Genomic DNA, 8,611 nt, shown 5'->3' with positions numbered 1-8,611 from the left:
AGTTCTGCACCTCTGACAGTGCGACAGCTCGGACAGTGCGGCACCTCCGACAGTTCTGCACCTCTGACAGTGCGGCACCTCCGACAGTGCAGCACCTCCGACAGTGCTGCACCTCTGACAGTGCGACAGCTCGGACAGTGCGGCACCTCCGACAGTGCTGCACCTCTGACAGTGCGGCACCTCCGACAGTGCGGCACCTCCAACAGTGCGGCACACTCCAAGTGCTGCATTGGGGTGGGCAGCTTAGAAATTGTATTCAAGTTGTTGGAGTGAGGCTTGAACCTGAGGGTTACCTGCTCAAACCGCAGACAAAACTCAATACGCTGCAACTAACACGAACAGACATCCAAGGCAGTGGAACCTGAGACATCTTCACCTGCGCTGGAATGTTGTGTATGGTAAACTGAAACCTGTCTGTGAAGGCAGGAGCACGGAGGGGGGGCTGGAAAGAACTCGTCTGACGTTCACCCTGAGGCAACTAATGACAAATTCATAATAGCTGAAGACACGAAAGCAGCTGCACAGGAATCAGATTGAGAGCAGACAGCCCAATCCACAGGAAACAAAGGCAAATTCCTGTCAGCTGCTCAATCTCAAACAAAGCTGGAATACCGAGGACATTTTCAGGAGCTGATGGTGAATTCCTGTCATATCCTCTTAAATCACTGCCTGACCTGACTTCCCATTCCTTCGTCAGGTGTTCAAATGATTGCTGAAAATGAACACACAACTAAAGTTCACAATGTGTGTCCCTTTGAAGAACGAATCACGCTTCTTTGTGCTGTAGTTATTGTGGTACATGAGCTGATCCCAAAACTGACGTCCAGGGCAGTACTGAGGGAGTGCTGCACTGTCAGAGGGTCAGCACTGAGGGAGTGCCGCACTGTCAGAGGGTCAGTGCTAAGGGAGTGCCCAACTGTCAGAGGGTCAGTGCTGAGGGAGTGCCGCACTGTCAGAGGGTCAGTGCTGAGGGAGTGCCGCACTGTCAGAGGGTCAGTGCTGAGGGAGTGCCGCACCATCAGAGGGTCAGCACTGAGGGAGTGCCGCACTGTCAGAGGGTCAGTGCTAAGGGAGTGCCGCACTGTCAGAGGGTCAGTGCTGAGGGAGTGCCGCACTGTCAGAGGGTCAGTGCTGAGGGAGTGCCGCACTGTCAGAGGGTCAGTGCTGAGGGAGTGCCGCACTGTCAGAGGGTCAGTACTGAGGGAGCGCCGCACCGTGGGAGGTGGCCATCTTTCAAGCGAGATATTAAGTCCAGCCTGTTCTCCCAGATGGACATAATTAGAAGAAGGGAAGGGAAGTGATTCCTGGCGTCTCATCCCTTAACCAACATCACAAAAACAGAATAATCTCGGTCATTGTCACATTCTGATAGTGGGATCTTGCTGTGCGCTAATTGGCTGCTGTCTTTCCTACATTACAACAGTGCTTGCATGTAATTAGTGGCAAAGTGCTTTGAGATGCCCAGCGTCCTGGAGAATCACTATGGAAACACAAGATTTTCTTTTTGATATTTGTTTGTTGCCAGCTAAAATAGCATTTATTGGAAATCTATAATGACCTCAGCAAGGCCCATGCGCTGGGCCTCTTGGAGTATGAGCTCCCTGATTGAGGGAATGATTGCCTGCCCGTTCAGGGAGTCTGACCTGTGTATATATGTGTCAGGGATACAGACTCCCCGGTTTCTGACTGTGGAACTGAAGCACTCTGAGGAGTGGAATGGAGTTTGTAAATAAGGGGAATCTGGTGAAGGGACACCGGCCTCTGAGGAGTTATTTCTCAGCCAATCCCCAACCTCCAGGCCGTGGCCTTAGGTATATCCTCTCCTACATCGTAACACTGGCTAGCTTTCCAAATACTTCATTGGCTGTACAAACTCTGAAGGGACACCTTCAGGTCGGTAACGGTGCTATATCAATGCAAGCTCTTTATCTCTTGAACCACCCCAGTCCATTTGTTAAAGGTGCCTGAAACCGGCTTACTCCCCCACCACGAAGAATGCGGCAGTGCTGACCCCTGGGGAGGTGCCCTGCCCTGCCAAGGTGAGCAATCCTCCTTGTGTCACCCTCCACAGGAGGGCACGTTGAGACACTTTGCCAGTGGTGTCTGATTTGTGCCTTTACATTGGGGTTTATTTCCCCTGTTCTGAAACTTCATTCTGCCCAATTGTCTCCACCAATCCTGACAAAGGGTGAGTGCCTGAGATCCACGTGGTCAGTTGTCTCCGTAATGTAGCTGAGTTATCATCGTCCCATCAAAGTGGCTCCGTCGGCCAGCAGCCCCCACCGCCCCCCCACCCCAGCAAACATTAGGGGTGTACAAGGCAAAGGCAAACAGAGCCTTTGTGGGCAGCACGGTGGCACAGTCGGTTAGCGCTGCTGCCTCACAGCGCCAGGGACCCGGGTTCGATTCCCGCCTTGGGTCACTATCTGTGCGGAGTTTGCACATTCTCCCCATGTCTGCGTGGGTTTCCTCCGGGTGCTCTAGTTTCCTCCCACAGTCCGAAAAACATGCTGGTTAGGGTGCATTGGCCACGCTAAATTCTCCCTCAGTGTACCCGAACAGGCACCGGAGTGTGATTTTTCACAGTAACTTCATTGCGGTGTTAATGTAAGCTTATTTGTGACACTAATAATTAAACTTTCTCGCTATTGAACTGAGCTGAGATCGGAAAATGAGGGAGTTATTTTTTTATTTTTCTTGGGATGTGGGCATTCCTGGAAAGGCCAAGATTTGTTGTCCATTTTTGTAGCCCGTGAACTGAGTGGCCAGTGGGCAGTTAAGAGTCAACCACATTGCTGTGGTTCTGGAGTCACATGTAGGCCAGACCAGGTAAGGACGGCAGATTTCCTTCCCAAGAAACAAAGGACACCAGTGAACCAGATGGGTTTTTACAGTCATCGATGATAGTTGTCATGGTCACCATCACTGAGACCAAGGCCGAATTTTCCGACCTCACCCAGGGCTGGGATTCTCCAGTCCCGCTGCAGCGAATGAAGTTTTAGATCAGCACCAAATTCTCCATCCTCGCTGGCAGCAGTGGCAGGACCAATGAGATCAGAGAAACCGGCCCTAATTTTAAATTCCAGATTTATTAACCATGCGGTTGTGGTGGGGTTTGAACCCATGTCTTCAGAGCAGAAGCAGAACCCTTAAGAGTATTGACAGGCAGAGGGATCTGGGTGTACAGGTATACAGGTCACTGAAAGTGGCAATGCAGGTGGAGAAGGTAGTCAAGAAGGCATACGGCATGCTTGCCCTCATCGGCTGGGGCATTGAGTTTAAAAATTGGCAAGTCATGTTGCAGCTTTATGGAACCTTAGTTGGGCCGCACTTGGAATATAGTGTTCAATTCTGGTCGCCACACTACCAGAAGGATGGGGAGGCTTTGGAGAGGGTACAGAAAAGATTTACCAGGATGTTGCCTGGTATGGAGGGCATTAGCTATGAGGAGAGGTTGGAGAAACTTGGTTTGTTCTCACTGGAACGACGGGGGTTGAGGGGCGACCTGATAGAAGTCTACAAGATTATGAGAGGCATGGACAGAGTGGATAGTCAGAAGCTTTTTCCCAGGGTGGAAAAGTCAATTACCAGGGGGCACAGGTTTAAGGTGCGAGGGGCAAGGTTTAAAGGAGATGTACGAGGCAGATTTTGTACACAGAGGGTGGTGGGTGCCTGGAACCCGTTGCAGGGGAGGTAGTGAAAGTGGATACGGTAGTGACTTTTAAGGGGCATCTTGACAAATACATGAATAGGATGGGAATAGAGGGATATGGTCCCCGGAAGGGTAGGGTGTTTTAGTTCGGGCAACATGGTCAGTGCAGGCTTGGAGGGCCGAAGGGCCTGTTCCTGTGCTGTAATTTTCTTTGTTCTTTGTTCATTAATCTGGGCCTCTGGATTACTAGCCCAGTGATATTACCACTGCACCACCATTGCCCCCTAGTTGCTGTTACAACCATAATTGGGGAATGTCCCTCTTCATCACGATGTGATCCTCCATTGTCTCATTTGCTCAGTTGTCGCTATATCTACTTTTCCATGTGGATGAAATAATGCAGTTCGCAGGTTAATGAATTCCTTGACATTGATGCCAAAGTTAAGAATTAGTGAGCAGTTTAAGAAAAGTTTATTTATTAGTGTCACCAGCAGGCTTACATTAACACTGCAATGAAGTTACTGTGAAAATCCCCTAGTCGCCACACTCCGGCGCCTGTTCGGGTACACTGAGGGAGAATTTAGCACGGCCAATGCACCTAACCAGCATGTCTTTTGGACTGTGGGGGGGAAACCGGAGCGCCCGGAGGAAACCCATGCAGACACGGGGAGAACGTGCAGACTCTGCACAGACAGTGACCCAAGCCGGGAATCGAACCCGGGTCCCTGGCGCTGTGAGGTGCTGCCCGTGGTGAAGTATTATTGAGAAACGCCCTTCAGGTGGATATAAAACAATCTGGGGGATTATTTGGAATTCTAGCAAGGGAGTTCTGTTCAATATCCCTGGCTAAAACATTGTAACCTCTTGAGTCCAGAATGCAGGAGACTAAGTCATTACTAGATTTTGGAATTTTCTTTCCTGGGATGTGGATGTCAGTGGCAAGGCCAGCGTTTGATGCCCATCTCTAATTGCCCTGGAACAGAGTGGCTTGTTCGACCATTTCAGCAGACAGTTAAGAGTCAGCTAGAGACGTGTGGGTTAGACTTCCTTTAAAGACCTTAATGACCCAGATGGGTTCTTAACAACAGTTTTGTGGTTACCGTAACAGCTCTTTAGATTCCAGATTTTTACTAATTGAATTTAAATTCCACCAGCTGCCGTGCTGGGATTTGAACCTATGTCCCCCAGAGCATTAACCTGGGCCTTTGGCTTACTAGCCCAGTGATATGACCACTATGCCACCATCGTCCAGTTCCCATGCTTTGTCTCCCAAACAACTGGAATAAAATGACACCCTGGGTTGCTCAGATCGGTTCAAAAATATTTACAGGAAATTGGTGTTTCCGAAAGATAGGTTTCTCGGATCAGAGAGGTCACAGCGTGGGTTCAACCCCCAACCAACCTTGCTTAAAAACCAAATGATCTGGTCATTATCACATCGCTGTTTGTGGAACCTTGCTGTGTACAAATTGGCTGCCACCTTTTCTTACGCTGCAGCTGTGACTACATTTTCCAGCGTATTTCTCCAGCTTGTTAAGTGCTTTGGAACTTCCTGGGGTCGCGAAAGGTGCCGAATAATAATTGCGTGACTTTATTTCATTCCGCACTGACCAGCTGAGCTTCCTTCATTATCACCGATGAAATCACCTTCTCAGGAAATATGGGCTTCCAGTCCGTGATTTTTTAAAAAACATAACAGGCATTTAACACATTTTCCAAACAAAGAGAGAATTATGGCCCAACTCGCTCACTGTTTGAAGAAATTCTGCAACTTGTAGCAGTAAAACTTCGAACCCCACAACTTGGCAAGTGGTCAAAAGCTGACTGTGGATGTGCAGGGAAGTAGAGCAGAGGTGGAATCTGCAGGATAACTGCAGCAAGTCACACTTCATGCAAAGTTTAGTGACAAATATCAGGTCGTCATGGGTTTTCCACACACCTTGGCTTTAGACTTTCTTGAGGTAGATGGCTGATAAGAGAATGAAGATCTTGCCTTGAAATCACAGAATCCTACAGTACAGAAGGAGGCCATTTGGCCCATCGAGTCTGCACCAACCACAATCCCACCTAAGCCCTATCCCAATAACCCCACGTATTTACCCTAGCTAGTGCCCCTGACACTAAGGGGCCATTTAGCATGGCCAATCAACCTAACCCGCACATCTTTGGACTGTGGGAGGAAACCGTAGCACCCGGAGGAAACCCACACAGACAAGGGGGGAACGTGCAAACTCCACACAGACAGTGACCCAAACCAGGATTGAACCCTGGTCCCTGGTGCTGTGAGACAGCACCACTGTGCCACCGTACCGGCCTACATGGTAAATTAAATTTACATCGCCACAAAATGCTTTCTTATCGAGATATTTTTTGATTTTGATTTGATTTATTATTGCCACATGTATTAGTATACAGTGAAAAGTATTGTTTCTTGCATGCTACACGGACAAAGCATACCGTTCATAGAGAAGGAAAGGAGAGAGTGCAGAATGTAGTGTTGCAGTCATAGCTAGGGTGTAGAGAAAGATCAACTTAACACAAGGTAGGTCCATTCAAAGGTCTGATGGCAGCAGGGAAGAAGCTGTTCTTGAGTCGGTTGGTACGTGACCTCAGACTTTTGTATCTTTTTCCTGATGGAAGAAGGTGGAAGAGAGAATGTCCGGGGTGTGTGGGGTCCTTGATTACACTGGTTGCTTTGCCGAGGCAGCGGGAAACATAGACAGAGTTAATGGATGGGAGGCTGGTTTGAATGTCGAATCTCGGAGGTTCGTGCTATAGACCAGTGTCAGGAAAAATACTCCAAAACCGAATAAGCCCTTTTTTCCCCTTGCATGTAACATTCTGACATCCAAATGCCCAGTCGACCGAGTTCCTCACACTTTATACATGGCTAGCTGATTGTAATTCTAAACATTATAGTTGCTCTGATTATAAATCTGGCAAGTCTCTGTTCCATTCCATTCAGTTACCTCTTGTCAGTAGGTTGGTTCCTGGACAGGGGAACATAATTGAAGCCGATGCTCTAATTCAGTTCTCATGCTGCACTGTTAGATGAGGTGTTGAACCAAGGCCTTGACTGTCTATTCTGATGTTGCCGTTGGATGTTAAAGATCCAGTAGCACTGGAAAGAGCCAAGTCTCTCACTACTCCAGAAAGCTAGTGGGTGAAGAGTGGAACTGGAGCCAATCTTTACACACTTTTATATTTACTGACAGATTTACACATTGCAGACATACACCTCCTGACCCAACAACCACCCAATATCTGCACACACTTTCTTGCAGAGGAGGCCATTCGGCCCATTGTGTCTGCACCGACCACAATCCCACCCAGGCCCCATCCCCATAACCCCATGCATTTATCCTACCGGGCACGGTGGCACAGTGGTTAGCGCTGCTGCCTCACAGCGCCAGGGACCTGGGCACGGTGGCACTGTGGTTAGCACTGCTGCCTCACAGCGCCAGGGACCCGGGCACGGTGGCACAGCGGTTAGCGCTGCTGCCTCACAGCGCCAGGGACCCGGGCACGGTGGCACTGTGGTTAGCACTGCTGCCTCACAGCGCCAGGGACCTGGGCACGGTGGCACAGTGGTTAGCACTGCCGCCTCACAGCGCCAGGGACCCGGGTTCCATTCCCGGCTTGGGTCACCGTCTGTGTGAAGTCTAAACGTTCTCCCCGTGTCTGCGTGGGTTTCCTCCGGGTGCTCCAGTTTCCTCCGAAAGACGTGCTGGTTAGGGTGCATTGGCCGTGCTAAATTCGCCCTCAGTGAACCCGAACAGGCACCGGCGACTAGGGGAATTTCACAGTAACTTCATTGCAGTGTTAATGTATGCCTTACTTGTGACTAATAAATAAACTTTAACTTTTTCTCAAGGGTAATTAGGGATGGGCTATAGATGCTGCCCTTGGCAACGATGACTGCATCCAATGGAGGATATTTTTGTTAATTTAGAGACGAGCAGGGAATTCCGTCATTTCCCCTGCTCCGTACCTGCCCTGAAGCAACAACATTAAAGCCTCACCGATGGGTCACTCCCTGTGCTGCAATGCCTGCTTTGTGCAGTGTGGCAGTGGCATTGCCGGCACTGTATTGGCTGCAATGTGACCATTCATTGTGCAAAGCATTCTGAGATGTGAAGAGGCATTGGCTGGGATTTTCCAGCCCTCTCTCCCCGTACCCCACAATGCCACGGTTGATTTCCTGGTGGAGGCGACTTGCCATTGGCCGCCACTTGGATCTTCCAGTCCCGTCAAATCATTGCTGTTGTTCACCAGCAACGCCACTGGGAAACCTGTCGTGGGGGGAAGGGGGTCGTTTTCGGTGGGACCAGAAGATCCCACCAGGAAGGTGACCCCGCAGCCCCACCACCGCCCCCCCCCCCCACCCCCAGGAAGGGCTGGATAATCCAGTCAGCAGAAACAATACAATTAGCAGAAACCATAAAGAAACAGTGCAATCACCCCACTCCCTCACATCAACCCAATGCTGATAGGGTGGATAGAAACTATTTGCCCGGAGAGACTAGTAGGAAGTCTCACAAACACCAGGTTAAAGTCCAGCAGGTTTATTTGGAATCACGAGCTTTCGGAGCGCTGCTCCTTCATCAGGTGAGTGGAGAGGTAGGTTCACAAAGATGGCATACATCGACAAGGACACAATTGCAAGATAATTACAGATTGGAATGTGGTGAATTGTTGAAATGCAACTATTTATACCTCATGGAGAGACTAGGACAGAGGAACATAGCCTTAAAATAATCATAGAATTCCTACAGCGCAGAAGGAGGCCATTCGGCCCACCGTGTCTGCACTAACTCTCCATCTTAATCCCCATAACCCTACGTATTTGCCCCCCCTAATCTACAAATCTTGAGGCACTACAATGACCAATCCACCTAACCTACACATCTTTGGACTGTAGGAGGAAATCAGAGCACCCGAAGGAAACCCACGCAAACA

The sequence above is a fragment of the Mustelus asterias genome, chromosome 15 (assembly GCF_964213995.1).
Source record: "Mustelus asterias chromosome 15, sMusAst1.hap1.1, whole genome shotgun sequence".
Classification (NCBI taxonomy): Eukaryota; Metazoa; Chordata; class Chondrichthyes; order Carcharhiniformes; family Triakidae; genus Mustelus; species Mustelus asterias.
Note: the sequence above shows the minus strand (reverse complement) of the source record.